This window comes from Colobus angolensis, unplaced genomic scaffold (genome assembly GCF_000951035.1).
Source record: "Colobus angolensis palliatus isolate OR3802 unplaced genomic scaffold, Cang.pa_1.0 Scaffold294, whole genome shotgun sequence".
NCBI lineage: Eukaryota > Metazoa > Chordata > Mammalia > Primates > Cercopithecidae > Colobus > Colobus angolensis.
Genome location: NW_012116199.1, coordinates 2,247,948 through 2,267,061, shown reverse-complemented (window position 1 = coordinate 2,267,061; position 19,114 = coordinate 2,247,948). Strand labels below are relative to the sequence as shown.

At 42.5% G+C, this 19,114-nt stretch overlaps 1 protein-coding gene across 2 annotated transcripts in view; it reads left to right on the top strand.

Moving 5' to 3' along the window:
- Nucleotides 1-19,114, top strand: part of TJP1 (tight junction protein 1) — a 274,337-nt gene that overhangs the window by 206,881 nt on the left and 48,342 nt on the right. The gene's annotated exons all lie outside the window — the stretch shown is intronic.

The window sequence follows — 19,114 nt, the reverse complement described above, 5'->3', positions numbered from 1 at the left end:
GCAGTCCACATGAAGATCACTTGAAACATGAGTCCAGGGCTGAAGAGACAGTTTAGAAGAAAAGGGAACCCTTATATGTTGTTGATGGGAGTGTAAATTGATACAGCCATTCTGGAAAACAATATGGAGGTTCCTCAAAAAATTAAAACTAGAACTAGCACATGATCCAGCAGTTCCACTTCTGGGTATGTATCCAAAGGAAATGACATCACTGTCTCGAAGAGATATCTGCACTCTCATGTTTGTTGCAGCATTATTCACAATAGCCAAGGTATGGAGTCAACCTAAATGTCCAACACATGAATTGATAAAGAAAATGTGGTGTATATCTTCACACACACAATGAAATATGATTCAGCCTTATAAAAGAAGGAAATCCTGCCATTTGGAACATGGATGAACCTGGAGGTCATTGTGCTGAGTGAAATAAACCAGACACAGAAAGACAAACACTGCATGACCTCACTTACTGCGGAACCTAAACAAGTTGGACTCATAGAAACAGACAGTAGAATGGTGGATACCAGGGATCAGGGGTGGGGAGGAATGGGGAGATGTTGATGAAAGGTACATAGTTTCAGTTATAAGATGAATAAGTTCTGGAGACCTAATTTACATTGTGGTGGCAAGAGTTAATAATGTATATGAGAGTAGATCTTAAGGTATTCTTTTGACACATTAAGAAAAGTAACTGTGAGGTATGGATATGTTAATTAACTTGGTTGCAGTCATCATTTGAATATGTATATCAAAACATCACTGTTGTACACCTTTAGTAGATACAATGTTTATTTGTCAGACCTCAGTAAAGCTGGAAAGAAAAAGTAAATTTGGTCATCTCTTCTAGATCTGAAGAGATGATTTTGGATTAGAGATGCTGAATTGAGACTTAACTTGCATAGAGGTGTTAGCAGAAGCCATAGAAGTCACTAAAATTGCTAAGAGAAACAATTTGGAAAGAAGTCAAAGAACTGGAGAACAGGGAGCACATTGTTTTAGGAAGTTGAAGAGGCAAGGGAGAAGTCAGAGAACGGAGGCGTACCTAGCCAGGAGAGAGCCTTTTTAAAGTTTGTAAAAAACCATAGTGACACGGTAGTTAAAACTGTATATTCACAAGTGTTTCACATTCTACTAAAATGGGAACTAGTAAGAGAAGAGGATAACTTGTAAGAGCTATGAATGTGGTTGCTAACTCGTATCCACTGTAGTTTTTATGTATTTGTGAAGCCGATTATTTCTAAATTTCAAACTTAGATTTATAAATTATAAGAACCCTGGTGTTTACTTTAAGGATGTAATGATTTTTTAAAGGAATATTATGGCATGTTACGTGTAAAGCTGGCTTATAACTGATGATGATTTTTAATTGCTGCAGTTAATATATTCTAAAAATCTTCCTGGCACAGCATAGATGTTATCAGGAAAAGGATTACTGCCGCAACACAAACACACACAGTGATACAGCACCTTTGATGATTCATGGGAGCAGCTGTAATTTTAAGATCCCTTTCTCAGCTAGAAACTGTGCTTAAGTAATTTGGACATGATTTCCCCTTTTAAATAAAGCAATCTTAAAATCTTAAATGTTTGGCCATTAGTTTACATTGTAAACAAATTCTAAATCTTAGAAAATTCTTTCTGATATCTACTTTCTTCATTTAGAGTTCCTTAACACGTAGAATCTGTAACCTTAACTTAAAAGTTGAGGGGTTTTTTTCCCCCAAAATTACTATTTTTGTATTATATTGTGATGTTTTATTTCTCCTAGGAATCTTAAGTGTTCTCATGTGTAGCACCAGTAATATGGGAACTTTTAAGAATACAAACTTCTGGGGCTTGCTTTCAGTTCATCTGAGACGGAAGCAGGCAATACATTTGACCCTCCAACAGCCTGGGGGCTGGGGGACCAGAACCTCCCTCCTACCCTGACACACAGTCAGAAACCCACCTGTGATTTTTAACTACCCAAAAACTTAACTATTAACAGCCTGCTGTTGACTGGAAGCCTACTGATAACATAAACAGTACAAAGTTTGTAGGTTAGATGTATTATATACAGTATTCTTAAAGTAAGCTAAAGAAAAGAAAGTGTTAATAAGAAAACCATAAGGAAGAGAAAATACATTTACTGTTCATTAAGTGGAAGTGGATCATCATAAAGGTCTTCATCCTCGATTTCCTTCACCCTTCATTTCCGTCATCCTTGTTTTCACATTTAGTTGTGTGAGGAATAGGAGGGGTTGGTCTTTCTGTATCATGGTGGCAGAGGTGGAAGAAAATTCGCGTATAAATGGACCCACACAGTTCAATCCCATGTTCTTCAAGGGTCAGCTGTATTTTTTTTTTTTTTTTTAAGCTCCGGGTATTGTAGCAGGACGAGCCACAGACAGAACTCCTCAGACACCAAGTTAAATAAGGAAGGGGTTTATTTGGCCAGGGTCATCAGCAAGACTCCTGTCTGAAGAGCCGAGCCCCCCAAGTGAGCAATTCCTGTCCCTTTTAAGGGCTCACAACTCTAAGGGAGTGCATGTGAGGGGGTCGTGATTGATTGAGCAAGCAGGGGGTACGTGACTGGGGGCTGCATGCACCGGTAATTAGATCGGAACAAAACAGGATAGGGATTTTCACAGTGCATTTCTATACAATGTCTGTAATCTATAGCTAACATCACCGATTAGGTCAGGGGTCGATCTTTAACTACCAGGCCCAGGGTGCGGTGCCGGGCTGTCTGCCTGTGGATTTCATTTCTGCCTTTTAGTTTTTACTTCTTCTTTCTTTGGAGGCAGAAATTGGGCATAAGACAATACGAGGGGTGGTCTCCTCCCTTATTCCCCCCTTTTGAGACTCTCACTCATTTTATTAGTGGGAGTTCTCACTTTCATTTTCACTACCCATGTCTTTCTGCAAGATAGATCAATAGTGATTCATATAGTACACTTGTGCTGAAGCATTTTGGTGAACTAAGGTAACGACGAAGCTTTTTATCATTTGAAGAAGTACAGGTAGCAAACAAGGAAGCAGTAGGCAGGTTCCTATTATTATTATAACTCTTATTATAAGAGTTTTAAATCCTCCTAGCGCTGGGAACCATTTTCCAAACATGGCCCCGGGATCAAATCCATGCCACACTTGCACAGGCACATGTGCCAGTTTTGTCATATCTCTAACTATGTCTTCAACTACTTGCCCTTGATCATCTATTTGTAGACAGCAATTAGTAAGGTTAAATTTCCCACAGACTCCTCCTTCAGCTGCTAGCAAGTAGTCGAGAGCCAATCTATTTTGATAGATAGCATTTCTCATCTGAGTTTCTTGCTGGGCCAGAATAGCCAAGGCTCTGCTGGTTTTATTACTGATTATTTCTAAGACAGCTTATAATCGTATGATTCGGTTGATCATGTAAATGGGGGTCCGGTATCCCCACGAGCCATCTTGTGCCCAAGTAGCAGGCCCATAATATTGTATGATTCTCTCAGGGGGCCATTCATCATCTTTCCAATTTCCTATAGTTATGCTTCTCTTTTTGCAGGAAGCATAGACAGGGAAACCCAGGAGTTCCTCTGTTTTTATGGGCAGTAGGAAGAAAGATAGTTTAATAGTGCCAGTAACACAACTACCTGCCCACTGGTCAGGTAATTTGGCGTAAGCTCTATGCCCACATAACCAGTATAATCCAGTGGGGGCTGTCCAGTCCCGGTGGGACTCCGGGTGGGTCCACATGGTGTGCAACTTTGGGAATTTGCTAAATGGATTCCTCTCTGTGTGATTTGAACTCCACCAAGTGACTGTTTCTGTGGTACCATTACACAGTTTCTGTCCCAGACAACGGAGTCGTCCCACGGGGTGAGTGAATTCTTTTCCTTCTCTAGCTGTGCAATGTTGTCCAATAATTGAGGCTTTTAGGACCCAGAAGTTATCAGGCTGATTCTTTTGAGTCAGGAATTCATCAGGAACTGGGTCTGTAGGCACTAATTCTTGGGCTTTCCATGGCCATTGATCTCCCATTACAGTTCCTCCACATACATAACATGAAGTGACATTGAGAGACTGGGCTACATGCTCAGCAAATTTCAAAAACAAATTTCTTGTTTTTCCTGGAATTTCTGGTACTGGTACATTTGGTTCATCATAGAAAGTTTGAAACACTGGCCCAGGAGAGCGTTTGTAAACTTCTCCTCGAACCAAGATATTTACTCAAGGATCCAGTCCAGCCCCATTGATTCCTAAGGTCACACGCTCCCCCTTTTTCCAGTGAGGATCAAGGGGATTGGTTATTACTAGCTCTAAGTGGTTACATTGTCCCTTAGTGCAGGAAGGGCCATTTTTTCCATTGTGAAGGTGGACTAGATCCTTTTCATTTTTTATCCAAGTGGCTCAAATGACACAAGACCAGTATCCACATTCATTTCCACGCAGTCCTAATTCATTACAAATGTACTTATTTTCAGTCATATAGCCTTTTTCCCAACTGAAAGAGCCACATCCGCTTCCTAACTCTGTTAATGATGGCACAGGCATCAAATTTCAAGATGATGCGTTTGGGCTTTTCTTCTGTTCTGCCTAATACTTTACTTGTATCATTTGTGAGTCCCCACCGGTCTTCAGTCCTTAATCTTATTTCAAAAACTGTGGACATGGGAGGCTCAGAGGGGTCATAACACACATCTGGTCTGTCGTTTCCTGGGCTACATACCTCGTCCTGAGTGTCATTATATAAACATGTTCCTTTTAAAGTTTCTAGGCATTCATAGTAACTATAGAACAGAAAGATTGTTTTAACTTGTTGCCCTACCTCGGTAACCTGATGTATACCCTGAGAGCAGTCCTCCATGCAGGGAAAATCAGTGGAAGCTTTTACTCTACAAGTCCACGTTATAAGGAAAATGAGTCCCATGATGATTCTCCTCATGCTTCGGCTGTGTGTAGACCAGTCAGCTTCCAGGTGTGACTGGAGCAGGGCTCGTTGTCCTCCTCAAGGTCACTTTGCAGGGGTTGTCCAGGCTCGGTTTTGCCTCCCAGGTTTCCTCGGCTGCAGGTTTCACATGGCTGTGGTGGATCCAGGCTGGGATTCCTTCTACCTTTACAGCCGTGGGGGTGGTCAGGATGACGGTCTGTGGTCCTTTCCATTGTGGCTGCAAAGGGGCTACGTTCCAGTCCTTGATCCACACGCGATCACCTGGAGAGAAAGGGCGAACTGGGGAGAATAAGCTGATGGGAAACTTCTCATTTATCCAAGTTGAGACTGTTTGTGTAATTTTTTCTAAAGCCTGTGGCTGTCGCTATAATTCAATGTCACCTAACTCTCAGGGAGTGCCTGGAAGCCCCCGTAGTACAGGAGGAGGCCTATGATGCGGTATTTCATAAGGGAAGTATCCTGTTTTCTTAGAAGGAGTGCATCTAATTTTAAACAATACCATAGGAAGGGCCTGTATCCACTTTAATCCTGTTTCCTGACATATTTTCCCTAAACTATTTTTGACAGATTCATTTGCTCCACCTTTCCGGAACTCTCAGGTCGGTAGGTGGCATGTAGCTTCCAAGTGATTCCTAATGCCTTTGCTGTCTTCTGTACCAAGTCAGCCATAAACACCGGCCCATTATCTGAGCCGATTTGTAAGGGCAGTCCAAACCTGGGAATAAGATCTCAGAGAAGCACACAGGTTACCTCGTAGGCATTTTCAGTTCATATTGGATAAGCCTCCACCCACCCAGAGTAAGTACACACAAGAACCAGCAAATACTTGTTACCTCCACATTTCAGCATTTCTGTGAAATTCACCTGAAGATCCTCCAAAGGAGCCACTCTATAAGCTTGTATGCTGGGTGGAGCAGTAGGGCCTTGCCTTGCATTGTGCTGTCGGCAAGTAACGCACCATTGTGCTGCTGCTTTGGCAAGAACTGGCAAGTGTGAGACATAGAAGTACCCGCCTAAGAGTGTTTTGACCTAGATGAATGGTTTTGTGCACCGCCAATACGATTGTGGCTCCCAGCAACTGTGGCACAGCTACCCTCCCATCTAGCAGTCTGATCCATCCTCCTTTTATGACTTGCCCCCCTTCTGCATGGAAGAAGTCTCTTTCTTCCTTAGAATGGGTACGTACCAGGTCAGGTGTTTGAGGGAGTTAAGGGGGCTACTACCAATGCCCAGTAAGGGGTAGATGCTGCTTTTCGAGCTTCTGAATCAGCTCGAGAGATTCCTAAGGCCACTGAGATTGAGGCTCGCTGGTGTCCCCTGCAGTGCATGACTGCCACCCTCTGAGGTTTCCACACTGCCTCTAATAATTGTAGAATTTCTTGTTGATATTTTATGTCCTTTCCCCCAGAGTTTAACAGACCCTTTTCCTTATATAATGCTCCATGCGCTTGGAGGGTTAGAAAGGCATATTGAGAGTCAGTGTAGATGTTTACAGTCTTACCTTCACTGAGTTCTAGAGCCCAAGTTAAATCATTGAGCTCAGCCATCTGGGCTGCAATGCCCTGTGGCAACGGTTTGGCTTCAATGACAGCATCCAAAGTTACCCCTGCATATCCTGCACATCTTTCTCCTTGTGGATTAACGAAGTTGCTCCCGTCCACATATAACTCCCAGTCTACTGATGCCCATGGCTGGTCCCGAACGTCAGGTCTGCTAGAATATGCTGAATCCAACACCTCTACACAGATATCGCTCGACCGGGCTCTCTGAACCCGGGAACAGGGTGGCGAGGTTTAGGGAGTTACAGGCTTCAGTAGTTATGTGGGGATTTTCACACAGCAAGCTTTGGCACTTGGTTAATCCAGCATTTGTTAGCCAGTGATGTCCTTTGGTATTCATCAAAGTTACCACAGCATGGGGGCCCTTTATATTCAGATTTTGACCAAGAGTTTATCTGCTTCTTGTGCTAACAGGGCTATTGCAGCCAGGGCCCTTAGACATGGTGGCCAGCCTTTGGAAACCCATCTAGTTGTTTTGAGAGACAGGCCACTGGCCTTGGCCAGGGTTAAAACTCCAGCTGCCGTTTTTTCTCTTTCTGAACATAGAGTGTAAAGGGCCTTTTCAAATCTGGTAGTCCTAGGGCTGGAGCCAACATAAGTTTTTCCTTTAACTTACAAAAGGCTTGCTGTTGCAGACACCCCCATTCAAAAGGCTCCTGGTCATCCCCCTTTGTAACCCCGTGCAAAGGTTTGGCTAGTACTGCAAAGTTTGGAATCCATAATCTGCAAAACCCCACAGCGCCTAGGAATTCCCTTACGTGCCTTCTGGTTTTAGGTTCTGGTAAGCTGCAGATGACCTGCTTTCTTTCTGACCCCAGGCTGCGCTCCCCTTTCCAAATAGTGAATCCCAGGTAGCATACCTGCTGTCTGCAGATCTGAGCTTTTTTCTTGGACACCTTATACCCACAGCCCTCTAGGTGCCGAAGCAGGGCATCAGTTCGTTTTGCGCGCCTGACTGCTGTGGAGTGTCCCAGCAGAAGGTCGTCCATGTACAGGAGCAAGACACAGCCTAGGTCTTCAGCAGGAAACTTCTGCAGATCTCGAGCCAGGGCCTCCCCGAAGACAGTAGGGGAGTTCTTGAACCCTTGGGGAAGCTGGGTTCAAGTGTACTGAGTAGTGACACCTGACTCCCGATCTTCCCACTGAAAGGCAAAAAGCTTCTGGCTTTCAGGAGCTATTCTGATGCTAAAGAAGGCATCTTTTAAGTCCAGACAGGTAAACCAGCTGTCCTCAGCTGGTAGCAGCCCTAACAATGTGTAAGGGTCAGGAACTGTTGGGTGCAGAGTCACTGTAGCTTGGTTGACCGAGCGCAAGTCCTGTACTGGTCGGTAGTCCTTGGTCCCTGGCTTAGGGACAGGCGGGGTGGGGGGGTGTTCCATGGAGACTGGCAAAGAACTAATTCCATAGGCTTTCAAGCGCCTGAGATGAACCTGGATTCCTTGGAGAACTTCTCTGGGAACGAGATACCGCTTTTGTCTAATTGGTTGGGCCCCAAGCTTAACTTCTGTGAGTACGGGGGCTTGGTTGACCGCCAGTCCCAGAGGGTTATCCTCTGCCCATACTCAGGGCTATCGCTTAGCTAGAGCTGGTTTTATCTCTTGGCCTGGCTCTGTTAGAAAAAGTCTCCATTCTTCTACCCGGGGGACCCTAAGGGCCATGGTGACTCCTGTTCCAGGTAACTTTAGCTGTAAAGAGCCTTGTTCTGTAGAGGAGATGGTGGCTCTCAGCTTGCTAAGCAAGTTGCTTCCCAGCAAGGGCAAGGGACAGCCAGGCATGTACAAGAACTGGTGAACTGTCTCATGTCCCCCCACCGAGCAGGTCTGTGGTAGACAGAAAGCCTGCTTAGTGGAAACTCCTGTTGCTCCGATTATATCAATGGTTTTCTTGGATAAGCGGCGACCGGGGTGGTCACTACTGAATGTTCAGCACCAGTATCGACCAAAAACTTGATGTCCTTGCCCCTAGTTGTAATCCTGACCGTGGGCTCCTTGGGGGTACTTGAGCCCGGTCCCTTTCAGTCCAGTAGCCCTTCAGCCAGATTGAACAAAGTTCCCTCATCTTCATCTGAGGTCTTTTGTTCCGAACCACCTTGCTTTTCCTTCAGTTGGGGACATTTATCTTTCCAATGTCCTATTTCCTTACAACAGGCACATTGGTTACGTTGCAAGCGTGGGCGATTAGACTGGGTATCCTCCCCTGAACCCCCCTTTCCCTCTCTTTTCGGGGGAATTTCCTTAATGGCCATGACCAGTAAGTCGGCATTTCGCCTAGCCTGGCGTTCGCCTTCCTTACGGCTTTCTCTGCAGCTTGTTGCATCTCTATTCACAAACACTTGATTGGCTGTTTCCAGTAACTGTGAGGTATTCATACCCACAAACCCAACCTGTTTCTGCAATTTTTTCCTGATATCTTCTGCGCTTTGACTAACTAAGGCCATGTTAATCATGCACTGATTTTCAGGGCTATCTGGATCAAAAGGAGTGTACATACAGTAAGCCTCACAGTCTTTCATAGAATTGTGCTGGACTCTCCTCTTTTCCTTGGATGACCTCAGAGACCTTATTTATATTTGTAGCCTTTTGAGCCCCTTTTTTTAGACCTTCTATTAATGCCTCACGGTACCGTCTTAGCCTCTTCATGTCTGGTCCCTCATTCGGGCCCCACTGGGGGTCTGTTCCTGGCAGTTGAATTCTTATATATTCTTGGGGGTTTTGGTAATCGACTGGGACACGCTTCTCTAGCCACTTAGTTACCACCTGGAGCACCCTTCGCCTTTCATCTGTATTAAAGAGGTACATGAGCAGCTGGTGGCAATCAGTCCAAGTGATTATGAGTCTGTGTAATAGTTTGGAGCAAGTCAATTAAAGCTTGAGGCTTTTCAGTGTAAGATGGAGTATTATTTTTCCAAGTGAGATCAGCAGAGGTGAAAGGTTGATACACAAAGGCACGCCTTTCCACCATGTGTCTGTCCTCATCTACCCCAGTATATCGCTGCTCTCTCAGGGGGATTTGGATTCCAGTCTTGGGCCATAAGCGAGCTGCCAAGGGAGGAATTTCTTCTGCGGCTTCACTTCCTCTCTTGTCTGGGTGGTCTAGGGGTGTGGTCATCTGGTGGAGGTGTAGGTGCTGTGGGCTCAGGGGTGGGGAGCCCTTCCTCCCGATAAGGAGGGGGTATTGCTGGTACCAATTCCTGCCATGATTCTTCTGGTGTTGGGTCGGACAGGACTTTTGGTGCCAACTTCCCTCGGCGGATGGAGCGAGGACCTTCCTTAACTGTCTCTTTGCTACTAGTACTGCTGCTGCCTGTCCTCTTAACCACTGTGGGGGGTCCAAAACTAGCTGTAACCAGGAATCTGTATATGGGAACTGCTCTGAGTACCCTGACTTACAGATTACCCTGTGCCATACCTTTGAGACAAGGGACCTGTTGTCCAAGCTTCCTTCTGATAGTCAACCCACCTCTAATGCTGGCCAGGCTATCTCACACAAAGTTCTAAGTTTTCCTGGTGTCATGGTGACTCTATAGTCTCCCTTAAATCCCTTTTTGAAATTTTTCGACATAGTTCCTAGTGGGGTGGGCTTACTTTGTCCCTGACCCGTGTTTCCTTGAGACAAAACACCACACACACACCACAAAACAAAGAACGGGTAAAAAGGACACACACACTTTTACAGTTTACGCCAAATCAGAATCAAAACCAAAATCAGAGTATCAAGAAATCTAAGCCAGGTCAAAACCAAAACCAGAGTATCAAGCAATCCAAGTCAAAAACAAAAACCAAAGTGCACCGCGGTACAGGCACACCGTGGGTGATCAGGCCACGCTTCCACTCAAATGGAGTAGCCAAGTTTCCGCGACCAGTCCTGTCAAGCAATTTAAACGAGATCAAAACCAAAAAAGTGCCGATAAAGGCACGCTGTGGGTGATCAGGCCACGCTTCCACTCAAATGGAGTGGACAAGTTCCCAAGACCGGTCCTGTCAAGCAGTTCAAACCAAGTCAAAACCAAAACCAAACCAAAGTGCCGATAAAGGCATGCTGTGAGTGATCAGGCCACGCTTCCACTCACACAGAGTGGACAAGTTCTCAAGACTAGTCTTACCAAGTTGCAGATATCCGGACTCCCAAGTACCAGTTCCTTCCCCATGTTCAGCCACTGCGTTGATCCTCCACGGGGCCTGCCATAGGCGTCCCACGGGGGCAAATTTCTACCCAGGAGCACTCTCAGGATCTGCGTCGCTCGGGCTGGTCAGAGTCCCCCGCAGGGGTGTTCCACAGGGCAGGCTTAGCCACCAAAGGAGCTGCCTCCATCCGCCATTCACCTCACTTCCCGATCAGGGAACCAAGAAATGTAGCAGGACGAGCCACAGACAGAACTCCTCAGACAGCAAGTTAAATAAGGAAGGGGTGTATTTGGCCGGGGTCATTGGCAAGGCTCCTGTCTCAAGAGCCGAGCCCCCCAAGTGAGCAATTCCTGACCCTTTTTAGGGCTCACAAGGGGGTGCATGTGAGAGGGTCGTGATCGATTGAGCAAGCAGCAGGTACGTGACTGGGGGCTGCATGCACCAGTAATTAGATCGGAACAAAACAGGATAGGGATGTTCACAGTGCATTTCTATACAATGTCTGTAATCTATAGATAACAGAACCGATTAGGTCAGGAGTCGATCTTGAACTGCCAGGCCCAGGGTGCGGCCCCGGGCTGTCTGCCTGTGGATTTCATTTCTGCCTTTTAGTTTTTACTTCTTTCTTTGGAGGCAGAAATTGGGCATAAGACGATACGAGGGGTGGTCTCCTCCCTTAGTATCTTTCTGTGCACTGCTAGATGTGGGGACTACTGGTTAGAAAGTGTAGTATTTAAAAGAAAAGGTAACTTCAACTACAGAAGGAAAAAACTCTTCAGGTTCTTGTCAGATTTTTTGTGGTGAGGATTTAATTCCTGAAAATTTAGTTATCTGCCTACAGACAAGATATAAATACCAGTTACTTAAAGGTTTCATTTCCACCCCAAAGTTTAATCTTCAAATCCTGTAACTGTGGAGTTTTAATTTAGAGCATGCCCTGCATCTTGAGAAACAACTTAGATACATTATAAGGGTAAAATGCTAGTGTAAAAAAACACTAAGGGACTTCCATATATAGTCTTTTGTGTTTGTTATTTAATTTTGGCTGTATAAGTGTCTTTTTGTTTTACAAATTGTTTGTAAATTATCTTTAAAGAATTAATTTAAAAAATGACTTGGTCTCTGTGAGAAAGGTTTCACTTGAGTGTAAAAGGAAGTCTGTTTCGGCAAACATCAGCCCTGCCCTATTCTCTTCCTAGATTTCAGAATACTTTTGTATATTTTTAGGATGTGCGATTATCTGCTGAGAATAATAAACCTCTTCATCTTCATGTTGTGAGAAGCGATAGAATATAGTGATTTCTTAGGGCTTTGGAGCCAGACTTCCTGGGTTCATGTCCCAGCCTGCCGTTGGTTACTTGCATAACCTTGAAACCTCTGTGTTTCAGCACCCCCATATGCAGTGAAGCAGGCAGGTCATACATTACAGAATGGGGAGAAATTAGTTATTACAATACCTGGCACATGTGTTCGCTACTGTAACTATTATGATGATTCATAGTAGTAATAATAGTATCATAAGTTAGAATTTCCAAATGTGCTTTCTTATCTTCTTGTATTTAACCATTTCTGAGATTTCCTCATTCTATAGTTAAGCAAACTAAAATTGAGAGGTTGAGATAAAGTCCAGGGTTATGTTGTTGACGTGGGATTGGGGCCAGGATTAAAACTGTTGGCTCTTTGACCGAAATCTTTGACCTTACTGGTGTAGAGAAAGAAATTTCGTAGCTTAATTACTACTTAATCTTCAGGAAACTAAAATCTACCAGAGTTCCATTGTTGTCATGACCTACTTACGTTCCTCTGTGTGATACTCTTTTCTTAGAGAGCAAACATATGGAGAGAATTCTGAGAAAAACACACAAGCTTGTTCTTCATTATAATTAGATGAACAAAGTATCATCACTGTTGTCTAGAACTGGAGTTGGCAGACTGCACCATGTGGGCTAAATCCAGCCTCCTAGTTTTGTAAAGTTTTATTGGAAACCCATTCCACAGTGGTATAATCGAGAAGTTATAAAGAGAGACTATGTGGCCAAAGGAGTCAATTACAGAAAAGGTTTCCAAATGCTTTGTCTGGAATGTTAAAATAGTTCTGTTTTGTTTTTAAATTCAAAATATATATATATACATAGGAAAAATAATTACAGTGGTTTTCTTATATCTTAATGCTTGTTGCTGGGCTTGTTTGCTTTGTTTTGTGTTTTACTTAGTATTGTTGCGGAGCCCAGGGTGGGCCAAGACTTGCCCTGTAGGAGCTGGGAGTACTGAGAGAGCTCACAGTTGATGGTGACACTTGCTTCTTGCTGATTACTGAGTGGGTATCATTGAAAAGACACTTCACTGATCTTCCTGTAGTCCCTGCATAACTGGAGGGTTTTGATTTGCAGGGTATGATCTGAGCCACTGCTTGGTTAGATTTTGTTCTTCTTCATATTTACAGCTATTTTAACAGACCCATTTTATGTTTCCCTCTAGCGGGACAACAGGTGTTTACCTTTTTTGTTCTACCCTATAAAGTTTTATAAAAGTGAGCGTGATTAGTCATAAGCAGGTACAATATTGAAAAAATTCTGTTACAGTAAAAGTTCAGACTAACAGGATAAAATTGAAATGTGGGAAATTTGGATTATTAAGATTGACATTTTGCATTCTACCCATTGACATTTTGTTACACTAATTCCCTGAAACCAACAGAGTTCATCTAAGGCCTAAACTGTGTTCTAAAGTGTTTGGGGAATGTGTTTTCACAAATAGAAAAGCAGTCCAGTTTATATTTAGCAAATCCATTTTATGAAAATGGTTACTTCTGAGAAGCTTAAAAGCAATATTTTCAGAAGATTGAAACCTTGTAACAGTTATTTAATCTCTTCATTCATTGTTCCTCCTGAGAAATGCATCTACTAAATTCTAAAGTAAAAGGTGTGTCAGCATTGATACAGCTTATAATACAGCAAATACATGACAGTAAAATTGAATATTTTGAATCAGAAATTTTTAGCCTAAATTCACATTTGGCCAAGTTAAGGTCATATATTTGGGATCAAAAGCTCTTATCTATACAGTCCACTCTGTATTAGGAGTTTTCTAAGAGTGCTGAGTAAGTCCAAATATACATGCAGGTAGAGCATATAATGTGCAGTCGTGTGTCACTTGATGGGGATACCTTCTGAGAAATGCGTCCTTGTGTGAACACCATAGAGTACTTACACAAACCTAGCTGGTGGAGCCTGGCGCACGCCTAGGCTATATGGTATAGCCTATTGCTCCTAGGCTACAAACTCGTACAGCATGATACTGTACCGAATACTGTAGGCAGTTGAAACAGCAGTTAGCTTTTGTGTATCTTAAGTATAGGAAAGGACAGTAAAACTACAATATTTTAATTTTGAGGGACCACCATTGTCTGTGGGGTCCATTGTTGACTAAAATATCCTTATGTGGTCTCAGCTTTTAAATTAAAGATCTAGTTTTTTATTTACACACCTTTTCCTCTACCTTCCATAATTGTTTTCTTCAACATTTGAGAACTATAAATATTATTTCATCTTACTGTACATAGTTTCTGTCACATATTGCTTAATTTTCTCTGAAACTTACATACAGGTTGAGCATAGGTAATCTGAAAGTGCAGAATCCAAAATGCAAAACTTGAGTGCCAGTATGACACTCAAGGGAAATGCATTTCAGGTTTTGCATTTTCAGATTAGGGCTGTTCAATGGGTAACCAGTATGATGCACGTATTCCAAAATCCGAAATCCAAAACAGTTCTGGTCCCAAGCATTTCAGGCAGGGGATGCTTAACCTGTGCAACTTTGCTAACAGGCTAAAAATTATTGTTGAAACATCCTCATATGGATGAGCATTTCTTTTTTTTTTTTTCTATTTCAAATGCGGAGAGGTAACCATCTTCTGACTAGTGAATTTCTTTTTTTTTTTTTTTTTAATTTTTTTGACCTTTAGGTTTAGGGGTACATATGCAGGTTTGTTACATAGGTATACATGTGTCATCGTGTTTGGTACATACTATTTCATCCCCCCAGATATTAAACCCAATATCCAATAGTTTTCTGTTGTTCTCCCTCCTCCCACCCTACCCCCTCAAGTAGACCCCAGTGTCTATTGTTTTCCTTCTCTGTGTTCATAAGTTCTTACCATTTAGCTCTCACTTATAAGTGAGAATGTGCCGTGTTTAGTTTTCTGTTCCTGCATTAGTTTGCTAAGGGTAATGGCCTCCAGCGCCACCTGTGTTCTGGCAAAAGACATGATGTTGTTCTTTTTTATGGCTGCATAGTATTTCATGGTGTGTATATACCACATTTTCTTTATCCACTCTGTCATTGGTGGGCATATACGTTAATTCCATGTCTTTCCTATTGTGTATAGTGCTGCAGTGAACATTTGTGTGCATATGTCTTTATGATAGAATTATTTATATTCCTTGGGTATATACCCTGATTGGTGAGTTTCAGATTTTATTTACTGATCACTGGTGTTAGTATTTTGTCTAAATAAAATAGATTTCATAAATCCAATTTGATAAGTGCTTTATTCTAAACAAGAATTACATATATTGTTGGTAGTGAACGTGGTGTTGGTACTACTGCGTGTTCTTTTTTAGGCACACCATGAGGTCCCTTGTTTTTGGTTTTTTATTTCTGTTTCCCTTTAATCTGAGAAAGATAGAAAGGGTGCCAGTTAGAAAGATACGATTCATTAAGTATCTCAATGGTTAATCAATGAATCAATGACTTCTTTCCCATGGCTCCTGTGCCTTATACCATGACCATTGGTTCTGAGTGATCAATAGGCACCACAGTGAATGTTCCTTCTGTAGTGAAGGTTGAATGGTTTTACCAGTAATGTGGATGTTATCCTGCTCATTCATCTTTTGTCAAATACTTACTGATATCACATTTATGTTACCAGTGTATGGCGATAAATATCCTGAGCAATCTTTTTTTTTTTGAGATGGGAGTCTCGCTCTGTTGCCCAGTCTGGAGTACAGTGGCATGGTCTTGGCTCACTGCAAGCTCCACCTCCCAGGTTCACACCATTCTCCTGCCTCAGCCTCCTGAGTAGCTGGGACTACAGGCACCCGCCACCACACCTGGCTAATTTTTTGTGTTTTTTAGTAGAGACGGGGTTTCACCGTGTTAGCCAGGATAGTCTTGATCTCCTGACCTCGTGATCCTTCTGCCTCAGCCTCCCAAAGTGCTGGGATTACAGGCATGAGCCACTGCACCCGGCCATATCCTGAGCAATCTTAGGTGAGATCCCTGCCATAATTTGGATATAGAGCTTATATCCAAATGACTAAAGCAAATACATAAATTTGAAAATATGAAAAAGTAAATTTTCATTAGTGATTAAATGCTATAAAGAAAATCAGGGTAGTGTGATAGTGAAGCAGGAGAGGACAATATTAGATAACAGGCTTGGGGAAGGAGGCTTCTCTGAGGTCACATCATTTTGAGCTGGGTAAGAAAGACCCTGGCAGGTGAAGGTCATTCTGGAATAAGACAAAGCATGTACTGCTCCTGAGATGGAAACTGGACCTGTTGGAAGGGCAGCAGTATAGCCCATGTGGCTACATCGTAAGAGCAAGGGAGAAGGTGATTTGGAGATCCAAGAAGTGAAATTTTTCTGTTTTAAAAAATTTGTTGGTTAGAACATGGAAGTTTTTTTAATGTTATTACTTGAAATATTATTAAATGCTTTTTTGCTAATATATTTTATCTAACATGTCAAAGTGAGTGGAATATCAATGACATCCTGAACTTTTGTGAACCAACTGTTATTTTCAGTTTGCGGGGATTTTAGGTTACTTCATTGAAATTCCAGTGTGAGGTTTTATTTCAGTGTGCTTTTGTGAAGGGCCAGAAGAGGGAAGATTTTAGTTGATGAAGTTTCTCTAGTTAACAGAAACCCAAGTGTAGTCCTGGGGTATTCAGTGATTGCTGTTAGATTTTAACCCTTAAGAGGAGATCATGGATCAAATAGCAGAAAGTCAGGCTTCAGTATTTACCATATATCCCCTGTTTAAAAAGTGAAAGTAGGCCAGGCACGACGTTTCACACCTGTAATCCCAGCACTTTGGGAGGCCACTTGAGGTCAGGAGTTCAAGATCAGCCTGGCCAACATGGTGAAACCCAGTTGCTACTAAAAATACCAAAATTAACTAAGCGTGGTGGAGTGTGCCTGTAATCCCAGCTACTTGGAAGGCTGAGGCAGGAGAATCACTTGGACCTGGGAGGCAGAGGTGGCAGTGAGCCGAGATCACACCACTACACTCCAGCCTGGGCAACAGAGCGAGACTCCGTCTGAAAAAAAATGTATATTTAGCTGGGTGTGGTGGTGCACATCTGTGATCCCAGGTACTCAGGAGGCTGAGCTGGGAGGATCGCCTGCTTGCGCCCAAGAGCTTGAGGCTGCAATGTGCCATGATCATGCCACTGAACTCTAGCCCAGGCAAAGGAACAAGGCCCTGTCTCAAAAATAAAAATAAGTAATATAAAAGTAAAAAGTAAAAATATAAATTTCATTTACTCCATCAGCTGAGACTTGTTTTCTTCTACAAGTACAATATTTTAAAATGGCAAATTTAAAAACAGACTGTTCCACTTGTCTATATGTATAAAAATAGTAAATGTACAAAAAATTCTTATTTGCAGATTTTTAAAATGTGAGATAATTTTCTGTTTCTTTGAGAGAATCCTAATAAGATTTGTGACATTGGTTTCCCAGTATAAAATCTACCAAATAAACTGCACAAAGTGCTATTTTACTAATAAGTATCAGTCAAAGTACAGAATAATCGTTATACCACCAGCAAAGGTGTAACAACACAATTCTTTAAGTGAGAAAAAAAGTCCTCTTGGGCTTTCCTCAGTTGTTTCTTAACTAAAGTTGTCCATATCCATGAAAATTACTTTTGAACAGCAGATCTGTTTTCTCTTCTAATGCAGATGGACTAGATTAATACATGAATATATAAGATGAGAAGCACTTGTACAGTAGAATAAGCTCCACAAACACATACATCTCAGTTATTGCCTAAGAACCGTATCACAATGAAATAGACTCAGATTTTTTCAGAAGCATGCTCATGAACACATGTATGTTTTAGAAAGTAGATTACATGTAAAGGACAGATTTACATTGTGAGAAATCAGCTTGCAAAATGCCAAAGTGGAATTAAGGGAATTATTCTCCTGCCTTCTCAGCATACTTCCTGGGCAACTTTTTTACCTTTTGTTCCCAAGTACCAGCCCTGTATCTCTTGCTTTCTCATCCCCAGAATTCTTTGGGTACCAGTGCAGAGAGAGACAATTTTTTAATTGCTGTGAAGGAGGAACTTCAATGTGTATATATTTGTTTCCATATAAAATTAGAGGATTAGCAGTGATTGCAACATTCTAAGTATGAAACTGGAGTGTGCCTTCACTTTTCTATCTTATATGCAATAGAGCCTTCCAGGCTGAAATTTTCCTGTCAGTGGAAAAAACTGGAATACGGTTAACTTAAATTCTTAGCATATTTTTATTGTTAATTGTGGCTGAGATAATCCAATACCTTTTAAAGGGATTAGTAGCTAGTTTTGTTTTCACCTAAACTGTGGTGTTCTTGCCTACCTTAGGCAATTAGTGAACTTGTAAAAAGTATGTATAAATCCGTTTTTGCAGTATAAGTCTTTAATTTGTAATGGGGAGTTGGCTTTATAAAAGGATATTCTACTAGAGTGAATGTTCAGCCCTCCGTTTGTTTCCTGTATTAAGGTTATTTTTTAAATAAAGCACATCAAGTTTATTGAAAAGGTGTTCATAGAGCTAGAAGTAAAAGGGAAAATGCTATGAAATGGCGACCAGGCATATCTTAAAATCAGGAGACAGAAAGCACAGTGTTCATGAACAGAGAAAGTTGAATGTAAAGAAATTAAACACAACGGGGGCAATGAGGGGTTAACTGTTAAGAGCTAAAGAGAGCTCTGAAGATTAAGAACCACAGATAGGGCTGGGCGCGGTGGCTCACACCTGTAATCCCAACACTTTGGGAGGCTGAGGCAGGCCGATTGCCTGAAGTCAGGAGTTCAAGACCAGCCTGGGCAACACGGTGAAACCCTGCCTCTACTAAAATACAAAAAATTAGCTGGGCATGGCCGCATACACCTGTAATCCCAGCTGCTCAGGAGGCTGAGACAGGAGAATCACTTGAACCCAGGAGGCAGAGGTTGCAGTGAGCCGAGATTGCATCACTGCACCCCGGCCTGGGGGACAGAGCGTGACTCCGTCTCAAAAACAAAACAAAAAAGAACCACAGATAGAAGGAGCAGCTACTCTCCTTGGTGCTGAGATAAGAGTGCCAAAGGAAGAGGCTCCCACCCACCCATCCTCAGGGCTGAGATCTGGCCTTCTTGGAAGGAGAACAACTGTGGCTCACTGAGTGGCCGAGAATTTGCTGTGGTATGTCACCAGACGAACTTGCATGGTATTTGTACTCCCATGTGCTGGAGAGG